General features: G+C 39.5%; 1 protein-coding gene across 1 annotated transcript in view; it reads right to left on the bottom strand.

Moving 5' to 3' along the window:
• Positions 1-13,286, bottom strand: part of plpp4 (phospholipid phosphatase 4) — a 39,788-nt gene that overhangs the window by 22,157 nt on the left and 4,345 nt on the right. The window lies entirely within an intron of this gene.

Genomic DNA, 13,286 nt, shown 5'->3' with positions numbered 1-13,286 from the left:
AGGGATCAGCAGAACATGACCTTGATTTCTGTCATCGCAGCAAAATCTTTTCTGGCACTTATTCCATACTCCGTAAGATACTGTATGTCTCCCAGAGCAAAAGGAAACCACAAATATCTAAAATAATAATGACAGTGTCCTTTTTTTTTATTATTAAAGAATGATAATTGTCAACAGCAAAGTGGGTACATACTATTGATACAGAGGGGGTATATGAAATGATCATCTACTAAATTTAGTGGATAATTATGATGGAAAGAAACTGAATCTATGATAACTACTGAGATCATAACTTTGACCCTTTAACAAGAATTATTTCTATACTCTAAGAAATTCGCAGATCCTAAAAATACAACATTTTTTAAATAATATCTGCAGTTTAATCACTGCAGTACATGTTTCTGTGTATGTGAAAGTCATCTGCTCAGATTGCTTCATCTTATCCTGCTTTTCACTTCATCCCATCCTGGTTTAAACATTTGTTCTCACTGTTTTTATTGCATTTTCCCCATATTCTCACATTCTACTGCTACAGCAGTCCTTCAGTCTTAGGCAGCAACAGCCCTCTGGCTCCTGGCTCCATGGGAGCTTTATGCTGCCACTACCAGTCAGGAAGATGCCCTCTAATAAAATTGTCCTGCAGACAGAAGTCCAGCTTCTCTGACATCTTCTACATCTCCAGAGTGTGTCCTCAGCTCTGCTGTGCAGACCAAAACCTCCTTTAAACATGTTTAATTTTTAAAATGAAATATTTACCTCTATTGTGAGAATTGTGTGTCTTTTACAATGAAGACTGTCAAGGCACTTTACAGAAACCCAGAGTTAATACCCAAATGAATGAATAAATGAATAGGTAAGTAAGTAATTAAGTAAGTGTGCATAATTATTTGTTTGACTAAAACATATGGGGGGACTCCACCACTGATGGATGGCTAGACAGTTGAGGAGTAGAGGAGAGGAGGAGGCCAGTGGGAAGGACAGAAAGGGGAACAGACACACATATCCGACATGTTAACAATTTAGGCTACTTAATAGACCAATGACACTTCTGCGACCCAGAAAAAGTATTTTCAAAGGTCAGTGGGGGTCGCAGAAATGTATGCACACATTTTGGTACAACATTTTGGAAGAAACTAGGAGAGGACACATAAAGGACACATAAACTGTGAATATTATAAAAACAAGGACAGTAGGAACAACACACATGCAAATGTGTTTTCTTCACACAAATCAGAAAGCATTAACAGTGCAGACCATTACTAACTCTAAAATCCTCTACAGAACAAGCCGATGATTCAATCTCAGAAGATATGAGATTTAGGATCCTGAGACCCAACCAAAATGTTGTGGGCAGTCAGAAATATGGTGCACAACCGCAGACGACTCAGAAAGCTTACACACAAGTATATTTAAATGAATAAATATGCCATCCTGTCCTTTGTCATGCACTTATCTTTATTAATTAATTAAAGTATTATATATTATTAGAATTCAAAGAAGTATAAAATAATGGAAAGCCTGCATTACCATTGCACAGAAAAAAATGGCAGCATCAAGAAGAAAGTAAAATTACACCACTGTATCAATTCATCTGAATACATGTGTCTGACACACGAGATCCTTGTAGAGTAACATCCTCAGGTGTATCTTTGTTTCACCATTCCTCAAAATCAGGAAAATCAATAAAATAATGGTAATCTTGTTAAAAAAATCACTTGTTTCATTAAAATTTGTTTGTGAACTGATAATGATGGTGCATCGCCGTGCTTCCACTACAAGCTAATTTTACACCTTACTGAGCGCCAGTGGCTGATTACCTTCAGCTACGTTTCATTTCTGATGTGGCCTGTGGTTCTCTATGAGCTACGTCATGCTAATAGCAAACAATACTTCATGAATTGCTTTTTTAGCTGCCTTGTAAATGACAAGGAAGCATTTTGCCTCCAGGGATTAAAAATTCCCAGCCCATCCGTGCCAGTCAGTGCGTGGCACAGGCTGACATCCAATGCCTCCTCGCCTGTAACCACACAGACAGCCAGCTCATTAAACGCATCAGTGATCCACCTGTAACTCTCTAAGGGTTGGCTGAGAACCAGCTGCTAATGTTGTCATGAATTATAGGGAAATTCCTCAAAAATACAACAGCAGAGGGGAGACAACCTTTGCAACATTAGTTTTGCTGGCTAAATATTAGAAAGCAACATCCAAAATTCATAATTTCATTACACTTTAATATTTGCAATCAAAAAGTTACTTTCACTATCACCATGACTTATTTTGCTCTAGATTTTTCCTTTTATTACCTTCAAATAAAAATGCCTTTTGGAGAGGTAATTAAATTCTCCTCCTTTTGGAGCATTTTTGTCAAATTTCCTCTAACAATCAATACCGACCTCAAAGGATTTCCCCTGGCTTTAGATTTAGATTGAGTTTTTGAGTCAGTCTCACTTTTAAGGCTAAAACTTTATTAAAAAAGGTTCAAATATCCAATATCTAATAAACCAAGCCTCACTTGCCGAAGACAGTTACTATTAAAGATTTCATCCAAGAATAGAAAAGCCTTGGCCTACCTGGAAGGACATTTGCAAGCAGAGGAAAAATCATGTCTTTCAAATGAATGTGTAGATGGAAAAGAAGAAATTTGTGTCTCACAATTCAACCAGAGCTGGAAAGTTGAAGCCACACTGTATGAAACATGCACACTAGTTTATCTTGATGGGGGTAAAAAACCGAGGTTCCCCTGAAATTTCATGAGGCAATGACTTCCTTCTGACAACAGTGTCATAACAGACCTTCTGCGTGGGACAATCAATGAATCGTTCCCCTAAAACCGAAAAGGCTCTGAACGCAGCCCCACCTGTTAGCTACATGATGACCATTTTACTTTGTCAGACTCAGTTGGCTGTTATGTTAAGAGATTAAAGGTATGACATTTGGAAAGGAAGATTTAGATGTATACAGTGGTTTTAATCTCAGTATTTTAAATTTTAAAATCAAATCATTTGCAGAAATAAACACCCAACTGTTTTAATATTCTTCTTAACTTATTGTTAATTCCTGCTGATTGTTGCGACACAGTAAAACGTATTGGACTCCCAGCAGAGTGACCAAAGGAGGAGCTGTTTCCTAAAGTTATATCAGTTGCCTTGGAGCAAAAAGGTTTGATTCCAGCCCTTTTCATTACAGTGTGTGTGAGACTGTACTGGCCGGTAAATTACCGGTACTGAATTGTATTATGGTACATTCAGTCTATTATTATTATTATTATTGTTGTTGTTCAAATTAATTCCCTCTGTCAACTCAGAAAACACATCTAGAGAGAGATTGAGGACTCAAACTGAAGAAAACAGGCTGAAAGCACATTTATAAAAAATCATTTATGTACAAAATGTTCCGTACCAGAATGTTAAAACACGACCAAATGATTGTTCTTTCTTTCTATTGAAAAGGGGTGATATTTGAATTTCTTTTCAGGCCATCAGGCACAATATCCTTTAATAACCTTTAAACATATAAGGATATAAGGATTTTACTGATTTATAAATGATATGCATGCTCACATGGGATACAGCCATTTCAGCATGCAAATACACAAGTGCAAAAGAAGTCTTACAATGATACATATATATATATATATATATTTATAATGTATAACCTGTTCATTATTCTGTTTTGTAACAGTTTGGAAGTAACCTGAGCCAGAAAAAGTTTTTACCCAAATCCCTGCACATTTTGACATTAGTTTCTACAGAGCTCTTCATTTACGTCACAATTTCTACCAACAAAGAGAAATTTGCAGTGACGTGGAAGACAGCCGCAGCAGGTGAGCCGCTGTTTGTGACAGATCTGCAGTCTTCAAAGAAAATGCTGCAAGGGAAAAGAACAGAGCAAGATTTGCTTGTTTCCATTAATACAGGGGGAAAATAAATACTTCCTCTCCCAGCAAATATCTAACTACCGGTATGCTTATAGATGTAATGAGTTGTGGCTGTGATTTAATGAAATGCTGTACCTACAGTTTGATTAGGCCTGGTCTCTGATACTGCGGATGCAACATGATTGTCCTCTGTCATTAATTATGCATGCTAATCTTTTGTCTTCACTGTAGAGGACAAAAGAAGGAGATCAGACGGCTTTAATCTGCACTGTCTACCTGTTTCAGGTTAACTCAGGTTCAGACTTGAGGGGAGACTTGTGGGAACAGAAGATTTTAGAGGATGCAGATAATGCAGCTGAGTCACCACTGCAGGAAAAGCTGACCTGATATTCTGATTCTGAGGTGAAACATATCAATCTTTCATGCTTTTACAACATCACACGACCTGAATTAATTCACAAATAAACACCTAAATATAGCCACTTTAGAGTATGAAACCATAACCCTGCTCTAAGGAGAAGTACACCCATTCTACTGTGTTGTTTTAAGGTCCCGTAAGGACTAATCTTATCAAACTGAGTCAACATAATTGTGTTTGGCAACAAACAAAATATTGTTCACTTGTGTCAGACGTCCCATATTTTTTGAAGTCCAATGCGAGCACACGGATCATCCATCCGTCTGCCTGCTGCTTACAGTCACAGATTGGTTGGATGTGTTGATATCCGCACCGTTAGTTCTGTGACAGGACTCGAAAAGAGGAGAGATGGTGTGTGATACAGTGAGATCTGGATATTCTTATGAATTACTGTAGCCGGTTGGCTAAAACCTACAACACTGGCATTCTCTGCTATGGAGTCACATGGCTGTTCCGTTACAATTATACATTTAAAGTAAATCAGCAATGGTGTTGTCATATTACAGGTGTCCAAGATTCCCACAAAGATTCAGAAAAGGTCACCGATTTGTATTTGAGAGAAGCTTGAAGAGTTCTGGCTAAAGGCCCACAGGGGGAACTTGGGGAAGCACTGTAGGACACAAACGTTCCTGCCTGTTCCCTGCAGACGAGCTGAAGGCAGACTATGAAAACAAGTGCAAGCTCATGTTCAGCGACATTTAGTGAGGATGAGTAGATGCATGAATGTTATGTTTTGACATTTTCATTACATTTGTTTCACTTTAAAGCTCTTGCAAACTATAAACGGAGCAGATGATTTTTTGCATGATGTGTTTACAGTGCGTTAATGTAAGGTAATTGTGCTTATTTATTTCCACAGAGAAAGTCAATAGCAGTTTATTCAGGCTTTTGAATTATAGCAGCTGGATCACAGCCAGTCAGCCCGGTGTAATCAACAATAATCTGTCAGAGCAGTTTAAGTGCTGTGAACAAGGCTGTTTTTGTTAATCTCTGCTGTATTAAGTACAATGAGTGCCATTGATTGCATTTCCTCTCTATATCAATGATTAATCTACCTGTCAGGTTTAGCTTTTTCAGTTTTTCTATGTTCAGTTTTAAGTAAGTAAAAGTAAAAAAAAGCTAAACTTGAATCTCTAGTTCAGATGAGATTTATTTTATTCTGCTGACCTCTGGATCATAACTTCATGTTTAAAGGTCCTGTTCCTCCACTGTTCCTCAGCAATAAATCCTCACAGTGGACCTTTGACACACGCACACACGTGCACACACACACACGCACGCACGCACGCACGCACGCACGCACACACACACACACACACACACACACACACACACACACACACACACACACGACACCTATCAGTCTTGCTGTTTCTTAGTGGAGTGCCGGAACAAAGTGAGAGGCTGATTCCACCAGGCGCAACCTTTTTTAGTGACCGCTGCCACAAATCTAGCAGTGATGATTGGCAACATCATAGCCTGTAATTTCACCCTGAAGTAACATGTGATGACATGCAAAGAATGTTAGGAAGTCTGATATAAAGTGGTCAGTGAGTCTGCAAAACTGGATGAGAGAAAGCCTTCTTGCAGTTTTTGAGAACAGAATTATGGAATGACCAGCTGAGTGTGTGTATGTGTATGTAGGATAAGTAAGCATAAGTGTAAGTTTAAGGTTTGAAAAAGACAAAATGGGAAAAAGATGGCAGCGTGATCTCTCACACTGGCTGTGATATCCAGGGACTCCAGGGCTGACATTTATCAGTCATGCTCACAGTATTGTCTCGGAAATGTCAGAGCAGAGAAATGTCAGTTTCAAAAACATAAAGGTTGATCCCCAGTCGCGATAAGCCCACGAGTGTTAATCATGAGCGTCTTTGAATACTCGTGTACCCTAAAGAAGTGAAAATCCATGCAGCAGTCATTTGTCCATGTCTCACACATATATGCACAAATATGAGTTTCTTCAAAAAGAAGGTTTTTTTTTTATAGGCACCAGGCTTTCCTAGGGAAAAATCTCACCTCCTCATATGTGGGTTGGATAGATACGGGAGTGCAGCATCATCTCTAATGATGGAAAAGGAGCAGATCTAAGAAACGCAAGGAAAAAAATAGATAACGGCAGGAAATGATGGGGGAGAGGATAAAAGTATGTAAAAAATAGAGATATAACATGCTGAAACGTTAAAGGGTATCTGGACTTTACTGCGGCTAATAGATTCAGTCCGTACATCCACCGTCAGGACCCTGTTCTCACTGATTGGGGCTGAAGATAGTTTCTCAAAGGCCAGATGAAGGCTGACATTCTCATGAACATGCAGCATATCAAATAATAACAACCAAATTTATGATTCTCAAATCTGGGTCTTTTAACGAGTTTCGCCCATCACAGTATAAGTGATTTATAAGTTTACTTGCACCCTGCAGTGAATTAAGTAGACTGAGATTTAGCAAAGCATCTCCAGCAGTCACCAACTGTGGTATTTTACCAATATTGGAAAATCATAGGGGATTTCTAGTGGACTTGTGATCCTAAAATGAATGCAGCGCAAAAAGAGACTGGGTCTCAGTAAGTGTGAATGTGTGAACAAAGCACAAACATTATTTTAATTTCACATTGTAATGACAGCCACGATGATAAATCAGGATTGAGCAAGTGAGTAGGTAAAAAAAACTAGCCGTGAATGGTTCTTTCCAAAGCTGCTTATAGCATAATTCCAAACATTGTACAAGTAACATTAAATCAGGGTCGAATGTATTTACCGTAATTTCTGGACTACAGTGGGACCTTTACTTACAAACGTCTGTACATGCGAAATTTTCAGGTTACGAAACGTCTCAACGGAAGATATTTCCTCTTGTTACGAAAGAAATTTCAGGATACGAAAGGCAAAAATACGCTACCGCTGCTACTCGCAGCTCGCGGAGTTTAGCAAACGCAAACATACTTGTAGCTGCTCTGCCATGGGCTATCGCCTAGCATCTTCCTGTAATCCCATTGGCTAGGAGGGACATCAATATGTACAAGTTTGTGTGTATCCCAGCGTTGCCTTTGTTTCACTTTTATTTATTGTGGGTGTTCGTATGTTTGTCCATTAAATGGTGGTGTTACCACAAGTGTTAACGTTCGTTGCTAGTAATGACGGCTAATGTAAGATTCCTGGAGAAGCCTTGCACTGAATTCCTACATTTATTGTGCGGTAATCTAATTGTAACATGTATTTGTTACATGTTTTGATGCATTTTTATGATTTATAAAAAAAATTATGTCCGAATTTTTGGGGGCTTGGAACGGATTAGGGCATTTACATGGAAAACGCGTCTCTACTTACGCAATTTTCAGGTTACGAAACAACTTCCAGAACCAATTAATTTCGTAAGTAGAGGTCCCACTGTATAAGCCGCTACTTTTTTCCTACACTTTAAACACTGCGGCTTATTCTACGGTGCGGCTTATTTATGTTTTTTTTTTCGTGGCGCACTATCACAACTATTGTGAATCAGTCATTTTTACTAACCCTCATTAAAAAGCAAAATACTAGAAGAAAAGCATATGATGCGACTTTTAAGTTAAAAGCGATCACTCTAGTGGTTGAAGAAGGAAATCGAGCTGCCGCGCGTAATCTTGGCATACATTACGGTAATCAATGATGAGAAGGTGGAGATGTCAGCATGAAGTGATCCAAAGCAAAAAGACAACAAAAGCTTTTAGACGTAAACATCGCAGGTGGCCCGAGCTTGAAAATGTTCTGGAAGACTGGGTCAACACACAGAGAGCAGGCGGCCGCGGTGTTTCCGCTGTACAAATCAGACGGAAGGCAAAAGCAATCGCCACCGCGATGAAAATAGAAGATTTTAGAGGTGGGCCATCGGGGTTTTTTAGATTGTTCATTGTTTGAGTAAAAAAGCATAAACAACGTAATTTGTGTGTAGCTGATACAAGCGTATATTTCAAGGTAGCTGCATTACAGACTCCGTTAGAAAAAAAAAAGCATTTACCGGAACAATATATTTGTTTATGTTGCTAAGCGGATTAAATTAAAAGTTAAAAAATCCTGACATGATAAAATTTGGATTTAAGGTCTCTGTATAAACATACAAGTGAAAAGAGTGGCTGTTGTTTCTTACCTGTCTGTTTGTCACTTGTCAGTGACTCGTCTCTTACGGTAATAAAAACATATACCGGTACTGAATGTTTTCGATCTAATTTTTCATATTACTACGTGGGATACCTGCGTCTTAAAATCTGGTGCGGCTTGTATAAGTACAAAATTGATTTTATTTCTAAAATTAGATTATGCGGCTTATAATCAGGTGCACTCTATAGTCCGGAAATTACGGTATGTATTCATGGCAGTTCAGTTCTGATTAATTTAATTTAATGCTTCCTGTAATTTGTCTATCTATGGTAAGGCTTATTTCTCTTCATACAACTGATAGCCTGTAACAGTATTGTCAGGGTGAAGAATATTAATCAAGTAATAGGACCAGAAGCAATAGCAAGTAATAGCAAGAAGGAGTGCAGTGGTGCAGTATATAGGCTGTCATTTAGGAGAACAAAGCCACAGATATTACATTGGCCTTCAGTGTACAACTGTTCTACAAGTGGTATTCATCATTTAAATGAAAGGAGCCACACAAGATGGGGCAAACATGGATGAAGGCAATACAGCAGAATACAGACAGGAATGAAATTGGTAAACCAGCATAGCAAAAATTAAAATAAGTAACCTTAAATTCTCACCAGAAGTGAGTAAAATGTATTTTTTGTGGGGGGAAAATCTACATGTAAAGGTAAAAAGAATGAAAAATTGTTGAGTTCTGTCTGCTACAGAAACTGTGCTGCCTCATCCTAGGATGTTGGAGGGAGTCTGGTCCAAAAGTCTGTAGCCAGATTTGTCAAATCATTTCTTTTTGTGGGAGCACAGATCCTAAAAGCTAACTTGAGTCAGGAAAAATTGTCACATCTCCTGGCATTATTATTATTATTATTATTATTATTATACAGTGCTATGTGCAGAACACTAAAGAAAATTTTACCAACACATATCCTGATTTCAAAAAAGTGAGTCAGTCATGAAATTATGTGGACACAGGATGTGGACGATGCTGTGAGATGACTTGTGACTGATCTACTGTAAGGCTGATCTGGCTGATCACAGCAACGCATCACTGAAATCATCTGTAGCCCAATTGGGTCCAGAGTAACTGATCAGTGCTGCTCGGGCAAGTGAGCATCATTAGCTTCCCTTCATGAGATCTTTGTTATTAAGACAAATTAATACAGCTGTGAAGCTACATGATGGACCGAATGTTTCTTCTCAGTCACATTTAGGAAAAGTAACAGTCCAAACAATTCTAAAATACATGAAAACTGAAGCCTCGTCGCCCTCATCCCTCAATTCCATTTAAGAAAACAGTGGTGTCTGGCTACCATAAAAAACTCTATCATAGACTTAATTTGCTGTGACAGACTCAAAGCCACTAATTTTAGGTGGAATATTCAGAGCAGCAATCAAGTACCTTGACACTGGCACTTTTTGTGGCACCATCTTAGGCTGCAGTGTGCTGGCTCCCGTGTATTGTGTTTAAACAATGTGCCTCTTTCACCATCTGTTCATTGGTATCATGGGTGACGTGTGAAAATTGCCCTATTTGGTTGAGTGTCCCTGAAAAACATCATCTTGGGTTAGAATTATGTGGTTTAATCCCTGTGGAGCACAGACATTGGGCCTGACAGCTCCTATCTGCACACTTATTAAACATACTTCTGCAGCCTCAAGTGACTATTTTAGTTCCAATTTCACTTAACCTTGCTTAAAACTGAGAGCTTTGACATTCACAAAGCAATACCCTACAGAACGGAGATTGAGAATGACGGCAAAGGAAACATTGTTGAAGCGTAGCCAATTCACAGCAGAATTTCTCCACAGCTGACTTGAACTCCCCGTGGGGGAGTGACTGATTTGAAGACAGTTAAGTGTTAGGAGCAGTTGTACCAGGACCCGAAAGCAGGCAGCACACAGTGGAGGGTGGTGTCCGAAAAACTTTTATTGGAGGCAACAGGCAAAGGAACGATTCACAAGAGGCATCGAGACCTCGGAAGAATCCAGCAAACAGTCCACGGGGGAAACTCACCACGACAGTCCAATCACAGTAGGCAAAATCACAAAAGGCAAAGTCACAAAGAGTCGGGGTTTCGCGTAAGGGACAGAACATTCCAACACTGGCAACCAGGAGTACAGACTTTAAATAGGGGACTAGATTACTGATAGGCCACAGGTGCGTCTGCCTGCAGCTCCAGCTGCGGCAGGGAAGAAGCTCCATCACGCTCCCTGCAGGTAGAAAACCGTAACCAACCTCCCAGAACCCAACATTAAGAGCTTCGGCAGAAAATTGGGGCCATCCATTGTCAGAGACAACAGGGTTTTTCAAGACCTGAACAACCAGATTCACAAAGAGGGTGTGACAGGACCACATCAAGGTGTTCTCAGATAATCTTGACAATATTATACAACAGAGACTACTCACTTATTTAATAGCTGCAGGGAACATTTGGTTTGAAAGAATGGTGGCTCATTAATATACACAAGCAAGCTCAAGCTCTGCATTTGACCAAAATCTGTCAAGACATAGTGTGCACGAAAAAGAACGCAAAGGCATTGTGTTCAGGGGACCCCCCGCCCTCCTCTGCCCTTGACCTGCACCTTACTCACTCGTTCATCTGTAAACTGGATTTAAATCCATCAATCCTTCAACGAGTATCAGAAACCTACAGTAGGAGGATATGTTAGGCCTTTCCACAATACTATCAATTTGCTTATTTGAAAGTGAACATGTTCCCTGTCGGAATCATTTAGAGCAGATTTTAGCAAATGTTTAAAGCCATGTGCAAACTCAATCTCGCTGGTGTTCATTGCCAACCATTTGTACGTCAGCAAACTCATTTGCAGTCTCATTATCTGATCTGATACCAGGAAATACTGTCATTCATCTGCACATGTTTAATCATGTATTAGTCAGTCTATCCCAGCAGGCATGGAGCAGGCAGCAGGAATACTCCCCAACAGACCTACAGTCCATCACGAGAATACTGGTAATTTGCTGGTAAAAAGAGGCTCATTACTTTGATATCCACTTTCATTTGGAGGGAGAAGAGTCCTTGAATTTTGCAGCGGTCAAGAGCTTCTGGGTTGAATTTGATAAGCATGAAGGAAATCCAATTTAGACAAAGATGGAGCACAATTCAGGCTTTTCCACATGCCCGACATCCATTTTTTCTTTTGGTGTTTTGGTGACTCTTCACAGCTAGAACATGGTGTCATAATGAGGGCTCTGCTGGCATCGCTTCTCTCCGTTCATCCTGGGATCTCCCTTAAATATCTAGTTTTGCCATGAAATGTTCAAAAGGACTATACTCTTTCATGGTAGTGTGTTTTTTTGGAGTGTCACACATTGTCATCATTGTTTTCCTTCTCTGTTTAATGTTCATCCATTTTAATCGATCATGAACTTGCTTCAGGTTCGACAAACAGAGAGATGACGTTGATTGGCTGCTCAGCACGGGATCACAAAGCTGATGGCTGCGGAAAGTTTTTTTTAGAGCATCCTATTATACAATCCAGGATGAAGAATGTAAACCCAACTTTCAACAATTTATTTTAAGCTGTGAACCAGGACAGTGTGGAAATCATTTCTTCCTGTCTGCACCCTGATGGGGTGCATAATTCCCTGCTTTGTCACCTTCAATTCAAGAGGTTCCAAAGTCGACTATTTGCAGGTGCATCATTTCATGGGCATATTGGAATATAATCCCTAGAACATTGTCTGTCACATCTGAATTTCAGTGGGATCATATGGTAGTTATTTTTTTTTGGCTGTATTATCCTGTTTCTGTGTGATCCACCGGATCAATCATACCTGAATATCCGATTTTTCACAGATTAACTCATCCCCTCCTGGAGGAACACAGCACCAATATGGCTGCATATTTGTTCATTTATACAGTTCTTTTTTTATTGTTGTTATTCATTTTTGTGAATTATCTCCTAGCATAAAGTTCATGGCTCCTACAATAGAGCCAGTAAAGTCATGTCAAAACTCATAACATCAGGTGAAAATGAAACAGGAGGTTCACGGGTCTGACGCCCATTCAGGGATAAGCTGTTGGCATTGAAATGATGACAGAAATCGTTAATGAGCTGATCAAAGGATTGCAGAGAATGAAAAGTCCAAGTCTTTGAGTCAAGGCCCAGCGATTTTCTGTACGTCTGCTGTAGCATTTACTCTGCTCAGTCTGCTTCAGTCTCTCTTTTTTTTATCACATTAAAGGCTGTTTACCTGTTTGGAGTCTGTTTAATAAATGAGAGGCTTTCCTTTAATCTCCATCTGGCCTACACGATTTCATCCTCACAGCACTCAGACCCTGATGTCACCATGGCCACAAATGACACTGCGTTTGCAAGCAAATGCTTGATTTACATCCGTTCTAGTTCGGTGCAGCATTTCAGTCATCTGTACCTGCTCAAAGATCAGTTCTCGTCTAAAGATGCAATATGGTTTCTCCTTCTTCTCTGAGATGATTGGGATTCCTCATTGGAGAGCCTATGATTATTTGCCTCAGAATTTACCTTCCAAAATATGGAAACTAAATAAGGAAGTTTCATAATACACAGTGGATAACCGTAGCAAAGCAGAGTCACATTGTTGAAACGTGATTTTGGAACACAAAAGAACCACAAGACTGTTCTAAACTGCAAGACTGGGGTCTCAGGCAGAGAACATTTACTTGAGACCTCTCTCATTAAAAGGAATATATATTTCCAGTGATCTCTTGTCTGCCTTTGAGGAAATTCAGACTTCTAGTCAGCAGAAGCTCAGCTCTTTGCCATTAACCAAAGCAAACACACACACACACGTGTGTGTGTGTGTGTGTGTGCATAGCGTTCAGCAACTTTGTTCTGTCCTGTTCCTCTAAAGCCCATTAAAACACAT

Source organism: Takifugu rubripes, chromosome 4, assembly GCF_901000725.2.
Source record: "Takifugu rubripes chromosome 4, fTakRub1.2, whole genome shotgun sequence".
Taxonomy (NCBI): Eukaryota; Metazoa; Chordata; class Actinopteri; order Tetraodontiformes; family Tetraodontidae; genus Takifugu; species Takifugu rubripes.
The sequence above is the reverse complement of the archived record's forward strand: the minus strand, read 5'-3'. Positions and strand labels throughout refer to the sequence as shown.